General features: G+C 35.4%; 1 pseudogene; it reads right to left on the bottom strand.

The window, feature by feature from the left end:
• Positions 1 to 186: 186 nt before the first annotated feature.
• LOC113302697 lies at positions 187 to 3,579 on the bottom strand (annotated as a pseudogene).
• Between the last annotated feature and the right edge of the window lie 13,332 nt (positions 3,580 to 16,911).

A 16,911-nucleotide genomic window follows, 5' to 3' on the forward strand; every position in this document is an offset into this window, starting at 1 on the left:
GAAAGAAACCTAGAGCCCAGTTGTCAAGCAAAATGAAGCCCATTGTCACACAATGGCTTGTCACTGTGTATTGCATAGGCATGTTTCTCTTATGGACATAACGTATTTGTGGGGTACCTAGATAATCAAGGATTCATGGTGCAAGCAAGAGAATGCAATAAGGAAAAGGATGACAAGTTCTAAGAATGTTGATAAAAACTTCAGTCTTTTAAATCAAATCAGTGTCAAGTTATAATGATAGTTCATCTCTCAACAAATATAGTATGTTCAAGAGTATGCAAAAGTACATGAAGGCGTCAACCTGTAAAGCCAATATGTTTCCTGAATTTGTTTCTGGGATTTACTCAGTTCACATAAAACTGTCATGTAATCCAATGAGATGGACCAGTAAAGGTATGACTTTTGTCGCTTCCAGGTGGTAACAGATATCTATCATCAGTTGTGCCTGCGTCTCTTGGCTGTTTCTTCTGTATATGATTCCCAGTGCTTGTGATCAAGTTTACTCAAGTCTTTGAGGTCAGCTATGGCGAGCAAATACTGGGTAAGATTTACCAAATCCTGGTCGGTGTCGCGGTTTGCATGAGCTTTTCTGAAGGGTCTTATTGTCAGACCATTTTGTGGATTCATCACGAAATTTCTTCGAAGGTCATCGAACATAATGGTGTTTTTTGAGCTATAGAACTGTAAACAGAAGTGAGGAATGATAGAAGTTAGAACTGTAAGTAAATGAAGTAAGAGAGGGTAAAGAAAAACCAAACAGATTGTATACCTCTGGAAATTGACCCCATATAAGACCGAGTGGTTGGCAATCAAAGATGCCTCGAGAATCAGACTGAACTGTGATCATTGCCATGTGGTCGAGGAGGGCAGTTATTTTGTAGTTTGGATTGCTGAGCACTCCTAGCTGCTGCATTTTCAATTCAACCCACTTCATGCTGCATTAGACAAGTGAATAAATCAGATAAAATTTTCCAGATCAATGACCACAAGAACTAGTAATTTCTTTTTACTGGCACTTTACATGAAACTGGTCATTGAACATGCCCAAAGGCCTGTAAGCAATACAACCGGTAGCTCTCTTACAATTTAAAAGCGCAAAATAATCATTTGTTTAATTTTTATTACCTCCCTCAAAACAAAAAAAAATTGTGCCTTTACGAAAAGGCATACCATTCAAACGAGGGAAATTTTTTATTTTGTTACACACAACTGTTGCTAACCAGAAAAAGCAAGTCCGATGGCACGCAAACAGCATGCCAAGTAGTCAACCAAAAGGGGTCACGTTTTGAAAACCTTGGGGATTCAGTTCACCAAGTTCGGACTTGGGGTTACACAGAAAGTACCGACTCGAGAAACAAATTTAACAGTCAAAGCCGACTTGAATATTCCAGCAATATAAAAGCTATTATAGTCACTTGTATCTCCTACTTCCCTTCAAATTTATATATATCGTCTTCACTAGAATATCTATACTTTATCTATGTTATAATTTATTCAACCCGTCGAAACATGGTTTATCTCAAAATTCAAGAAATTATCAGCTTGTCATTTCTGCATGCCTCTAAGACTTAGGTTGTAACTAGTGAGATAAACTTTAAATTAGAAAGGACATGAACCTGACCTGGTTGCAGACCAGATAATGATATCATACTCCGCATAAACAGCTGAGAGAAATTCATGAAGATCTGTGTAGGCATGACATGTATACAGTTTACACCAGCAAGACATGTATTTCACAATCAGATGAAGAAACTCAGCAGAAATTCATACTTACATGGTCGCATAAGCTCAAGTGGATTTTCAGCAGTGGATCGATGATCAAATAAGGTATAATCAATATCCAAGACGAGCAATTTCTTCCCTTCACGGCATGGATTGAGTAGTTCAATCTGACATATGCAAAGCCAATTAAAGGTTAAAAAAGTGTGGTGGAGCCATATAAGAGGGTACCAATTCGCTACTTAGTCTCATAATTGTGTAAATAATTAAACATAACATACAGACTCTAAAATCTAACGGCAACAATGAATACTAGATGCACTTTCTAAAAATTGAAGGTCAACGATATCATGTTGCAAAAGTGAGTGAGCTTACGATATCATGAGATTATAAGCTTTTACTCTTGCAGAGCTGTAGGGGAATTCATGTCAAAGGGGGATTTGTGGATAGTCAAAATTCCTAATGCAGATTTTGCACTACTACATGAAGTTTTTAAAATGCTAACAGAAGTGATGCTGTGGGTATATTAAGTTGCTGGTGAACTCAGTCATCCATGCTTTTTCAAAAGAAAGAAAAAACAACCAATTTAATCATATTAAATATTCACAGCAACACTTGCATAGAGGATGGGCACAAAGTAAAGCATTACTGACCTTAAATTGATTTATGCGACGTTGCAATTTCTGCTTGTTGACTTCTTTATCCTTAATGTCAACAACTTCATCTTGCCCTAGCTCAAAGTCATCAACAATCTCAGGAGCATCCACTTGATCCACGATAATATCATCTTCCACAGTCCTGGAAAATGTTAACTACAAGACTGAAGATACTCATACAAAACTAAATACGCCAATTTGCATCAAACAAATACGGTGGGTAATATTGCTCAAGAAAAGACACTCTTCATTTGCTCTTTCAATAGGGTATTTAGGTTCAAAGAGCTTTCCTTATACTGAGCAGTATCCCTTAAATAAAATCCTAAATACTTATTTGTACATTCTACACTTATTTATGTCTCTACTAATAAAAAATGAGCATTTCACCAACATAACAAAGAAAACCAAGGAACATGATAAACTGTTGCCATGTTCGCATCTCTTCGCTTCGTATATGGAGTGTTCAAACCACCATCACCATTCTCCTAAAGCTGACTCTAAAAACATTCAGTGACATCGTTTGTTGTTGTTCATCGCCTCTTTAGACTTACTGTTCTGGTTTGAGTGGTGTTATTTTTAGAGTGATAAGAGAGCTTTAGGGCATGGAATAGGGACTCCAAAGCAAGTAGAAAAACTACATATTTATCAACTGAATCATTTTCTAAACCTAAGTTTTCCAACAAAAGACGCCATCTTTCTCTTATTCACAATCCTCAATCATTCCTAAACCTAAATTGTCCTGCAAAAGACACCATCTTCTCTTTTCACAATCCTCAATCAACAAAAACTTGGAATTCAATCAAGGGTTCATTCTAAAAGCCCAACCATCATTAAAAATCATAATCAAATTTAACACAACAAAATTATAACAATTTGGGACTACAAAATAAGATAAGAGAGTAGTACTAACCGACCATAGTCATCTTAAGAGAAGATTTAAGAGGAAGTTGTGAAAGAAGAATAGAATCATCAGAAAGCTTAGGACCGGAAAGTTTAGGGTAAAGTAGTTTCTGACGTTTAGGTAAAACATTAGTGACTTGACAAATTCTACGTTTTAATTCACCAATACTTTCATCACCACAAACCCTGACTGTGTATTCTTTACCGCTCCATTTTACTGTTAAGGTTAGTTCTTCTTCAGTCGCTGATGATGACGAAGCAGCAGCAGCACCAGCCTCAGCAGTAGACGCCATGGTTCTTTTGATTTTTCAGTTGTTTGCGGAAACACAAGACAAAATTTAGCTAAGTAGGCATAACAGGATATTAACACCCTCGGTTCTCCCTCTGTTCACACCACACTTCTTGTTATTGGCACTGGAGCTTTTTTCTTCTACCAGCCCTTTTTGTTCACAGTTAAAAGAGTATTTGCGACACCTCAATGACTTGTTCGGATGATCATTCTACCGTACTGCCTGAAAAGAAAAAAAAAGCCAAGGGAATAACCGTCCCCTCGTATGGGATGATCCTACCCCCCATGAACTTAGTAGGGGTCCATTTTTGAAGCCCATTATGTAAAGATAAGAAAAAAGCGTCCATTTTATGATGTGAGGAGACGGTTTATGCCTTGTTTTCTCGAGCGATTTGTTTAGAATTTTTGTATTTTGATTTAGTTTTGGTTATTATAAAGATTGGACCGAAAACTTAACGCGCGAAATAATGAGACTTGTTAATAAAAAGTTTAACTTATCAGATGACAATAACATATTAACATATTTATAAGAGGCCACGTAAATATGTTAATAATATATCTCTAAGATCTGAACAACAGTTAGGTAGTTCAGATCTATTTTTGGATCTGACGTTAACTTGTGATTATCCACTGTTAACAGACTCCATTTTGCGCGTGAACGGTCATAAGTTGAAATCAAGTTTAGCTGTGCAGGTACAGAAGAATATTGAAGACAAGAAGATTTCTTATTGGTTTTGTATCTTTGTAATTTGCTTCATGCACAAACTTGATCGGCAGGGATCCGACAGATCTAGTTTACCTTTGATAGAGTTTTTATTGCTAGTCGTATTAGATCGGCAAATACTTTCATTTGGTGGTATTCTTCAGTATCCGAATCTGATAGTTTGTATATCTAGATCCGATTAACTTGTTAATCCAGATCTTGGTAGATCTTACCTCACAAAGGAGTTTATTAGATTAAATGGAAGAGCCTTCGTGAACTCAATTAGAAAATCTATAATTTACGTCTTGAGATAAGAAAAGTGGTTACTAAACAGATTAGTCATTTACTATTTGAAAGACGGTCAAAAGGAGTTGAGTGTTTGGAGTCTTCACGGAGACTGAAACAACTTATGATAGTGGGCTCTATCTTAGGATTCACGTGCGTTGGTCAGATTGGTTGTAGGGTAACTAAGGATAGTTTAATTGGTCTTAACCATACGAAGTTGGTAGTGTTCTTTATTTGTTCTTTCAATAGAGTATTTAGGTTCATAGAGCTTATATATTGAATTAACATATTAACATATTAATGAGTTGTTTCAACCACACAGAGGACTTTTAATTATTTTGACTGTAACAGATAGCCTAATGATTTCTTTCATATAAGTATTCAATCAATATGATGGAAATCTGTTTTCTTATGAGAGATCTTCAAGATTTAAAGAAATATCATGCAAACCTCAATAATTAGGATAACTTACTTTCTTCAAAAGTTTATAGAGATGCCCAATCAATTCTACCTCGTAAGATTAATCTGGAACATATATTAATCTTGTGGAATTACAAAGTCTAAGATGAAAAAAACTTTGTAATTTCTAACAATCTTATTTCCGGATCGGTAGTTCTTGAATGATCGTATATCAGAAGAGACAAACTCTAGAATGAACAAGAACTACTATGATCAAGATAATATTCGGGATATCAAGAACTATCCGGTAAAAGATAGTTTGACCGGTCTTCAGAATCCCTTAGCGAAGACTCCGTAACATAATAAGTTTCACTAAGAAACATAGGTCTTTCGAGGATGATTCTATCCACAACAAGAACACATTGCACCGAGATCTAGATTCTAGTATGCAGAGAATCCTCTATTTATAATAATGAACAAGGCTATGTAGCTTACATTCAAAGCTACGTTCGTGTACTTTTCCAATATTTACAAATTACTTTGACACCAAGTAACCTCAAATTCTCAATATAGATTGATTCATGTAAGCATTGAGATGGAAAACGTGCACCCTCATATTTATCGATAACAAGCTTTGTGCACCAAAATTTTAGCCGAAAACAATGGTTAAGTTATCCGTGAATCATCAAATAATCATGGAGTTCAATAATATTCAAAGACAAACATTTCATGAACTGTACAAAATAGTCTGTGGACAAATAGTTGTTTCTCCGAAAGTTTAGCCGAAAACAATGGTTAAGTTATCTTACAAATAGTTATATCAACAAGTTCGCGAACTTTCCAAATCAGATCGTGTGCTCAAGTTAAACCACTTAAAATCAACTGGTTCATGTACTAACCAAATCAATTCGTGTACTTGAGGATTTAAAAGTTTCCAGGAACATATCAAAATCAACAAGTTAGAAAACTAACCAAATCAGTTTATGTACGTGAGCTAATAAGAGATTTGTTCATTATAGATAAACTCAAAATTCGTGTACTAAGAAAATTAGTTTGTGAACTTGATGTCTCTTGTTAAAATTTCTTACGCAATTACTATATATCGAACAATAATTTATTCTCAACCTATTATGCGATAAGTTATAGAACTTTCATTTCCCGTAATTATAATTCGAGATTTGTCAAGTAATATCTTGAACTCGAAATTTCTTCTTTGTAATTTTCGTCCTAACACTAAAGCCATACGATGTTGTCTTAATAGATAAAAATGGTAGAAAATATGAGTAAATAGGATAGTCATCCATCACATACTTTTTTTTAATGAAGTCCTCGTAAATATCTTTATTATTTTTCAGTCTTCAATCTTTAAAGGTCAATTTTTGAATTATGATACTCAACTACCATGCTTTATTTCTAGTCCGAGACAGACTTTAGTAGACTATAAATCAAGATATTTTTATTATAAATTAAATTTAACAACAAGCTTGACATTCCAAAACTTGTGATTTTGACCGAGCGATATTACAACAGTTCTATTTATGAGAAGCAATCTGGTGTAAGTATCTAAACTTCTTCACTCTATCTTATATAATCTCTCTTTATCCCCTTCCCTCACTTTCTATCCATATCTATAGAAAGATAAGCATATTTTACGGTAGCCTCCTCTCTGCTAACCACATTAGTGACAAAAAGCTGAGAAATTTGTTCCACATTTTCAATGGCACCAATAGCCTTCTCCAAGTTTTAAATATGTAACTAGAACCCAGATATGCGCCAAGCTTTAGTAAATAGATTTTAGACCCTGCAGTTTCTTATAAAAATGAAACTTTACTTTCTATAAAAGGTTAAATTAGGCCATCAAACTTTCAAAATTCTCCATAAACTAAATGAAATGACGAGGGTACCAAGTACACCATAATCTTTCCGATATCAACCTATAAATACGATACCTTGCGTGATTTAATATAGACAAAGACTGTCAAGAAGATAACAAACCACAAGGTATACACTTGGTATATATTACGAGTCCAAAATCGAACATTAAACTATAGGGATCTCCCCAAGTGTTTGGACTAACGTACACGTGCAATTACTATAATTATAAATTAAACAATTTTAATCCATAAAGAACAGTAAAATCATACAACAAGATTTTGTTAACGAGGAAACCTAAAATGTAGGATAACCCCGAGGTCTACTCCAGTTATGTTCTCAGAATTGAGCCGATATACAAAGAACACTGCCGACTTCGTATAGTTGAGACCAAGTAAACTACCCGTAGTTACCTAGTTTCCTCAGTATCCAATCTTAAGTTTCTTCAGGCTTCATCCACTGTGAAGGCTTCAAGCAATCAACTCATTTTGATCGTCTTCCAAATAGTAAATGATTAATCTATTTGGTAACCACTCTTCTTATCTCAAGAAGTAAAACAGATATATTTTATTCGAGTTCAAAAATGATTAACCGTTTAATCTAATAAACTTCTTTGTCAGGTAAGATCTACCAAGATCTAGATTAACAAGTTAATCAAATCTAGGAATACAAACTATCAGATTCTGATACTGAAGAATACCTCCAAATGAAAGTTTTCGGATCTAATACAACTAGCAATAACAAGTCTACCAAAGATAAACCATATCTAGTCAGATCTCATCTGATCAAGTTTGTGCACGAACCAAATCACAAGGATGCGAAACCAATAAGAAATCTTCTTGTCTTTAAATCTTCAATCTTCTTTTATACTTGCACAACTAAACTTGATTCCACTTGTGATCGATCACTCACATAAAGAAGTCTGTTAATAGTAGATGATCACAAGTCAACGTCATGTCTAAAGATAGATCTGAACTAATGCTAATCTCTTGATCTATTTTGAGTGACCTTATATCAGAAGAGAAGAATCTCAAGGATAATCAAACTAGGTGCAATCAAGAGTTAACAACCGTTAGTCAATCAAATCAATAATCGAAAACTAAAATAACAATGTCTAATTTTCCACCAACGGTACTAGTAGATGCTTCTTGATCCCATAGAAGTCTTTAAACTAGCTGACGTAAGAGGCTTCGCCTAATTAGGTTAATCTCCTCTCCAAGATAGTATTAGAAATAATACTATTAGTCGACTACAGCAGTGACTACAAATATGAAGTACCTGCCTCATATAAGTTTATAAGAAGAAAAAACTTCGCTATTTATGGACCAAGGTAGTTCAAAAACCAAGGAATTTCCGTAACCGAAAATATTCTCAAGATACGCACTAAAGCACCAAAACTCAGTTTTGTCTAATTCTAACAAATATCCAATTGTATAACTGAAATCCCTCATGGACAACTTAATATTAACTAGCACTTAACTAATATATCTTTCCAGAGATATGTTTTGCTTGCTGGTAAAACAAAACATACACATTCGAAAATCTCAAAAAGATTCTCAAATATTTCGGTTTGGGATCTCACCTTGAGTATCAAGGGATATCTTTGAACAATAAAATATAAAATCTATGCACATGTTCAAATTACTCATTTTGTCGACATCTTGAACTTTCCTATTTATCAAACCCAATTTCCAAAATCACACAAACCCTAAAGTATATGTGACTATAGAAATCTATTTTGTATATTATGATCGGTTCTACCATGACTTCCAATGTTGGTAGGGATCGGTTCTACCTTGACTCCCAACATAGGTAGGGATTGGTTCTACCTTGACTTCCAACATAAGTAAGGATCGGTTCTACCTTGATTTCCTATATAGGTTAGGATCAGTCCAACCTTAGATCTTCAATGAAAACCAAACCAAACCATCAATCATATTTATTCCTTTCAACTATGTAACAAGTTCGTAAGTCTACTTCCTTAAACCCATATGGTTAAATATATTTTTGTAGGTGTGAAATCAAACCTAAGTTCACTGCACAATCTAGTAACAAGTTACAAAGATTATGTCGATGTCGCAATTACGAACTTCAAAAGATAAGCATTATACTTCGTAAATCAATATACCAATACAAAGCATTCATAACTATTGGTATAGTCTTCCTTGACACTTTAATGATAATAAGATGATCAAGTCTCTAATACTAGAGTATCATGTATATAACTTTGCATGTTATATTTTCAATCTAAACGACTTGAAAGCAACGACATAGAAATGGAAACAAGTCAAATCTTGTATTACTAACCTCAAGTAGAAGGATGATGTTTGCTGATGCCGATACGTCTTCAGAATCTTCAGGTATTCAGAGTAATACTTGTATGTCTCAACATTTCTAGACTTCCTAGTCTAACCTAGCGAAGTTGACTCTTGTAGTTATAATCAAGCGACTCTTGAGTTTTCTTACTAAAATATGACAACCAACCTTGACACACCAACGCTTCTCAAAATATTAGCAGTATTTAACTTTTTTAGCAGTGATCTGTTTGTCAAAGAAAAGTTCATCATCAACCATGGTCAGAAGCACCGTAAAATAAAAGAAAAAAAAATCAAATAGAATTCGATATATTTCTAAATTAAATAAAAACAGATAAATCTCTTCATAGATGATTCTCCATGGTAACTACCACCCCATATTTCCGTATAACATCGGTTCCACTTGAAGGACCTTAGAAACCACAAATATGGTGGATTATTTTGAATGAGGGTATTTCAATCAGGTTTTGAACAAAGTAAAATATTTATCCTACAACTGGTCTTTGGATACCAATATTTTGAGAATATTTTTCAGTATGTTCTTAGACAGTTAATAAGATGCAAACTTCCATAGTCATGTTCAATTTTTCTTTCTCTCTATTAGCTTAATTTTGTCAGCTATATTGTTGAACTATGTCTAGAAGATGTAATTGGGGTTCCAACTGAAAAGACGAGGGTACCCAAATACACCACAATTTTTTTGTATCAATATATAAGTCCTCTACCGAGGGTGATCGTATATGGAAAGAGTCGAGACAATACGACAATTCAGTTCATACTTCGTGTGATAGTCTATGGATACGACATCGAGACAACACAACAACAAGATAACTTGTGTGATTGATTATGGATACAAGATCGAGACAATACTACAACAAAGTGGGTTACTTGATAATAGGTTCGGTAATAACCAAACTCTATAGGATTACTATCAAGTAATGTAGAGTTAACGTATATGTGTATTTTACTTTATTATAATATACAATTGTAATTCGGAAATCAAAGAAAGACACATCAAGATTTTGTTAACGAGGAAACCTCAAGTGTAGGATAACCCAAACATTTGCTTTTAACATATGTTTAAAAAAGACTACTTCCAGTTTCTTTAACTCCAAACATTTTCTCAAAGAAATGAATCGTACTTTCCTTTCTCTTATTCCGAAAATCAACAGCCCTTCGTTATTTGTGGGTTTTCGGTCTATTTTTCTATCATATCCAAGATCATTGTAAATAGAATGAAACCTCTATTGAGTAAGATAATAAGCCCTTTTCAAGCGGCTTATGTCCCAAATAGACATATTCATGACAATGTCATAATTTCTCATGAATTGGTCCGCTCGATGAAGAGGAAGAGGAAAATAGACATGTGAGGTGTTATGGGTCTTAAGTTAGATATGTCTGAGGCATTCAGTAGAGTTGAATGACCGTTTCTCATCGATGTTCTCAAGTTTTCTGGATTTTCGGAATATTGGTGTGAACTTATCTGATACGTATGATCTCCATACCTTGGTAACTATTATTATAGAGGCAGAATTCAGAATAATAATAGATAAAAACTTAGAAAACAGAACACAAAGTAGTAATTCGAAGAAATATATCTTCTCTAGATTATGAACAAGAAAACGATTTACAATTATCTCTTTGTTACGCTCACAATCTCTCTAAACAGTAGTTAACCTAAATTCTTTTCTAAAGCTTGCCTTTGACAATAGCACACGAATTTGTCTACAAGCTTTCTCTAGGTATGTTTAGTTAACAAAAAAACCTCCCTATTTATAGACTTTCATCGTACTCAGCCGACAAGGTCTTCTATTAAGAATCTATTTCCTAAACTAAGAGTGTTGCCTAATGAAAAAGCGGGGGTCTAACAACACCACCCAATATTTCGCTTAGCAATATGTATGGACTAACTCGAATATACTTTTAAGAGAATCAACAAGACTCACTTAATTAAAAGTATATCAACGAGTTTATATCTCTCTTCTTGATTTGATTTACTCAAGCAAGAACTGCGAGTTCTAATCAAATACAAGGAATAACTTGGATGGTACCAAAGATTAATATCCAAGGATCAATCAATGACAATTAACAACCAAAGGTTGGATTACTCTAATTGATGATTTAACGCACAACCTGTATTATTTCAATTATAAAGATAAAACAATATAATGCGGAAATTGAAATAACACAAACGCCAGAAATTTTGTTAACGAGCAAAACCACAAATGCAAAAAAACCCCGGGACCTAGTCCAGATTGAACACACACTATATTAAGCCGCTACAGACACTAGCCTACTCCAAGCTAACTTCGGACTGGACTGTAGTTGAACCCCAATCAGTCTCCCACTTGTTAGAGCATTGCTTGGTCGAACTCGCATGCGTTGCTATCTCAAGCATGTTTGTCAATGTTAGTGATCAAAACTATAAGTCTTGATTTCTAGTCTCCTATAACTAAGTCTCGGACTAGGATAGAAAGTGTAGTTGAGCTCAAGGACTTCATGGAGATTCATCATACAATAAGAAGAACTACTCAAGGAACCGGTGCAACTTCTCGACAAAAAGGTATGTGAAGACTTGAACTTATCTGTCACTCAAAAGTCTATCTACTCTATCACCTACTTTTTGAGACAAAAAGTTGTATGCTATATATAGACTCAGATTATACACATTTGGTATTTCGAGCCGAGTATACCTTGCCTATCTATATCTCGAAATATGTGTTGGTAAGCGTTTCGCTTCGATCATTTACCTAGTGACGAAAGTCATGATATGTTTCAATCACTTTGAAAATTGCTTTGACGATAAATGGTGTAACAACTATATAACGTCCTCTAAGAATGTTTCAATAGTTGGAATGAGAGTTTAGATTACATAACCAATTATGGACATAAGTATTGTTGTGGAAACACATATGTGCATAAGTCATATCCCTTGAACCAAAGTTTGCGAACTTTGTTGATCAAGAGAAACCGGAAGAATGGCTTGTTGCCAAGTCCGCGAACTCAGTCTGCGAACTGCCGAAGTTCTCATCCCGAGAAATTCTGCTGGATTTGACAAATTAGTTGCGTGAGTACCAGTCCGCGAACCCATTCCATGAACCGGCGGAAAGTCTTTGCCGAGATTTTCTGCTGGAGTTTGTAAACTCTGCCCGGTTGCTTAAGTCCGCGAACCTGGTGTGCGAACTTAAGAAGGTTATATATCTGAAGATGATTTCTGAACTTCAACTTATAAAGACTAAGGAATGAAATTTACAAACCGTGGCTATAAAGTTCATGAATCGATTCGAGTGAATCAAATCATCTTTTCTTAAATTGTGTCTTGTGTAGTACATAAGATTTCCTTGCAATTGAAAAACTCTCTAACTAGTTCATTGGAGTCATTTGAACTAGTTATGGTGAAGAAGAATATGGTTGGTATGAAATGCTCTTATGGCTAACCTTTTAGTTAACTATTGTTGAACCAACAATGTACACGTTTGGGTACGGTCAACAAACCTAGAAGCGTGCATTTCATTTGTGTATAACAAGCTAGGTTTTCGATCTAACGGTTGAGAAATATTAGCTTGAATCTAAATCAGGTTTTCATCTAACGGTGGATATTGTTTGCTTTGTGACCAAGGCGAAACCCTGATTTGAAAGACTATATAAGGGGACATCTAGAAACTCTGCAAAACTAATCCCCACACCTCACGTGTGATACTAGTTTGCGTGCTAGAGTCGTTTCTCCTTTAACCTTTGGTTTTCTTATTCTAAAACCAGGTTAACGACTTAAAGACTTCATTGGGATTGTGAAGCCAGACCGATACTACTTTTATCGTAGTTGTGTGATCTGATCTTGCATCTTCTATCGTACGAGTACAATCAGATTGATTGGCTTGAGATTGATATCTCCGATAGGCAAGATATAAAAAGTAATCACAAACATCTTCGTCTCATTGTTTTTGATTCCGCAACATCTTGTTTCGCTACCATACGATTAAGATTGTTGTGAGGTGATTGATTTATCTAGGATGTTCTTCGGGAATATAAGACTGAATTATCAATTGGTTCATGTTCACCTTGATTATTATCAAAAGATGGAACAAAAACTTTAGGGTTTTTCTGTAGGAGACAGATTGATCCTTTGATATACTTGTCTGTGTGAGACATATTTGCTTATTGTCAAAGCCTGCGATTTTGGGTCGTAGCAACTCTTAGTTGTGGGTGAGATCAGCTAAGGGAATCAAGTTTGCAGTATTCTGCTGGGATCAGAGGCGTAGGGAGTACAACTGTACCTTGGATCAGTGGGAGACTGATTGGGGTTCAACTACAGTCCAGTCTGAAGTTAACTTGGAGTAGGCTAGTGTCTGTATCGGCTTAATACAGTGTGTGTTCAATCTGGACTAGGTCCCGGGGGTTTTCTGCATTTGCGGTTTCCTCGTTAACAAAATTTCTGGTGTCTGTGTTATTTCAATTTACGCATTATATTGTTTTATCTTTATAATTGAAATAATAAAGGTTGTGCGCTAGATCATCAATTAGAGTAATCCAATTTTTGGTTGTTGATTTTCATTGATTCATCCTTGGATATTGGTTTTTGGTACCATCCAAGTTATTCCTTGTATTTGATTTGTACTCGCAGTTTCTGTTTTACGAAATCAAATCAAGAGAGAGAGATATAAACTCGTTGTTATACTTCTAATTGATTGAGTCTTGTTGATTCTCTTAAAAGTATATTCTAGTTTGTCCATACAGATTGCTAAGCGAAATATTCGGTGGTGTTGTTAGACCCCCGCTTTTTCACCACTGATCCAAGGTACAGTTGTACTCCCTACGCCTATGATCCCAGCAGGATACTGCGCACTTGATTCCCTTAGCTGATCTCACCCACAACAAAGAGTTTCTTCGACCCAAAATCGCAGACTTTTACAATAAAAAAATCTGTCTCCCACAGACAAGTCTATCAAAGGATCAATCTGTCTCCCACAGATAAACCCTAAAAGTTTTGTTCCGTCTTTTAATAATAATCAAGGTGAACAGGAACTAATTGATAATCCGGTATTATATTCCCGAAGAACAACCTAGAGTTATCAATCACCTTACAACAATATTAATCGCATGGTAGCGAAACAAGATATTGCGGAATCACAAACAATGAGACGAAGATGTTTGTGATTACTTTTTATATCTTTCCTATCGTAGATATCAATCGCAAGCCAATCAATCTGATTGTAATCGTACGATAGAATATGCAAGATCAGATCACACAACTACGATAAAAGTAGTACCGGTCTGGCTTCACAATAACAATGAAGTCTTTAAGTCGTTAACCTGGTTTTAGAATAAGAAAACCAAATATTATAGGAGAATCGACTCTAGTATGCAAACTAGTATCACACGTGAAGTGTGGGGATTAGTTTTGTACAATACTAGATGTCTCCTTTATATAGTCTTTCAAATCAGGGTTTGCAATCAATGTTAGCTTAGTAACAAAGCATTCAATATTCACCGTTAGATGAAAACCTGATTTAGATTCAAGATAATATTTCTCAACCGTTGGATCGAAAACTTAGCTTGTTACACACACTTGACAATGCATGCTTCTAAGTTTGTTAACCGTACCCAAATGTATGCACTTGTTGGTTCAACAATAGTTAACCAAAAGGTTAGCTATATGAGCATTTCATATCAACCATGGTCTTCTTCACCATAACTAGTTCAAATGACTTCAAATGAAGTTAGAGAGTTGTTCAATTGCAAGGAAATCTCATGTACTACACAAAACACAATTGAAGCAAAGATGATTTGATTCACTTGAATCGGTTCATGAACTTTTATATCCACGGTTTGCAAACTGCATTCCTTAGTATTTTTAAGTTTAAGTTCAGAAATCATCTTCAGATATATAACCTTCTCAAGTTCGCAGACTAGGTTCGCGGACTTAAGTTACCGGGCAGAGTTTACAAACTCCAGCAGAAATTCTCGGGTTTGAGAACTTCGCCGGTTCGCGGACTTATCTTCACGCAAGTAGTTTGTCAACTCCAGCAGAAATTCTCGGTTTTGAGAACTTCGGAAGTTCGCGGACTGAGTTCGCGGACTTGGCTCACGCCATTCTTCCAGTTCTCTTGATCAACAAAGTTCGCAAACTTTGGTTCAAGGAATAGGACTTATACATAAATGTGTTTCCACAACAATGCTTATGTCCACCATTGGTTATGCAATCTAAACTCTCGTTCCAATCATTGAAACATTCTTATAGGACGTTATATAGTTGTTACACCATTTCTCGTCAAAGAAATTTTCAAAGTGATTGAAACATATCACGACTTTCGTCACTAGGTAAAGATAAACTTGATCGAAGCGAAAAGCTTACCAACACATATTTCGAGATATAGATAGGCGAGGTATACTCAGCTCGAAATACCAAATGTGTATAATCCAAGTCTATATATATAGCATGCGACTTCTTGTCTCAAAGAGTAGAAGATAGAGTAGATAGACTTTTGAGTGACAGATAAGTTCAAGTCTTCACATACCTTTTTGTCGATAATTTCCACCGGTTCCTTGAGTAGTTCTTCTACTTGTATGATGAATCACCATGAAGTCCTTGAGCTCAACTACACTTTCTATCCTAGTCCGAGACTTAGCTATAATAGACTAGAAATCAAGACTCATAGTTTTGATCACTAACATTGACAAACATGCTTGAGATAGCAACACATGCGAGTTCGACCGAGCAATGCTCTAACACCTAAAACAAAACTTTTCCTAACTAGGAATTCTGCCAAATAAGGTTTCCTACCTAATTTAGGATTCTTCCCTCAACTTAGCTTGAGTATTACTAAGTTACTAAGAGGAGTAGGGATATACCTGTATCATGGGTCCCCCTTTTAAGAACTTGAACTCCTGTGAAAGTTAAAAATGAAGGTTAGGGTACTCAGGAGTCCCTTTTTCCTTGTAAAACCACTTGGCCTTGTTGGGAACTTGACCTTTACATCCAATTAGAAAAGCTTCTTTCTCTCCTTGTCGTGTTTTGGTCACTCTTCGCTCCAATATGCGGTCTTCCTTGAGTGGTTCCTCTCTACTCGTGGTAAGATTATAGTATCATCGTAGTCATCATCTAGTAATGGTGGTTCAAACAACTTAAAGTATTCGACATTTATAACCGAGTAAATTCCTCGATAAGGTGGTAAATCCAGACGAAAGGCATTGTCACCAATATGATCGAGTATACGAAACGGTCCATATCTCAATGGCTTCAACTTCTTACCTTCCCCCTTTAGTCGTTCTTTACCTAATTTTAACCATACCAAGTCCCACATGTCGAAATCACAAGGCACAAGATGCTTTTCATGTTTTGCTTTGTATTTGGCTTGTGACTTCTTTAATTGTGCTTCAACAGTCGCGTGAATCTGAGATATATTCTCTAAGAACTTATGTGCCTTTTGTCGTTCACTTCCTTCCTTCCCTCCCATTGAGGTGTCAGTAGAAAATACTAGATCGAAAGGGCTAGATGGTAAGTAACCATAACACGTCTCGAAATGAGATTTCCCAAAGAACTGTGAAATTATCTATTGAAAGCAAACTGTAGATATGGTAAACTCTCATCCCAAGTTTTAGTATACTTGGAATTATATCCCCTTAACATGTGAACCGTATTCCTGTTGACCACTTATGTCTGTCAGTCTGTCTGCGGATGAAAAGTTGTACTCTTCTTCAACCTAATGTCCATCATCTTCCATAAAGAATCCAAAAAATGACTAAGGAATCGACTATCCCTGTCAGAAAGAATCG

Source organism: Papaver somniferum, chromosome 8, assembly GCF_003573695.1.
Source record: "Papaver somniferum cultivar HN1 chromosome 8, ASM357369v1, whole genome shotgun sequence".
Lineage (NCBI taxonomy): Eukaryota > Viridiplantae > Streptophyta > Magnoliopsida > Ranunculales > Papaveraceae > Papaver > Papaver somniferum.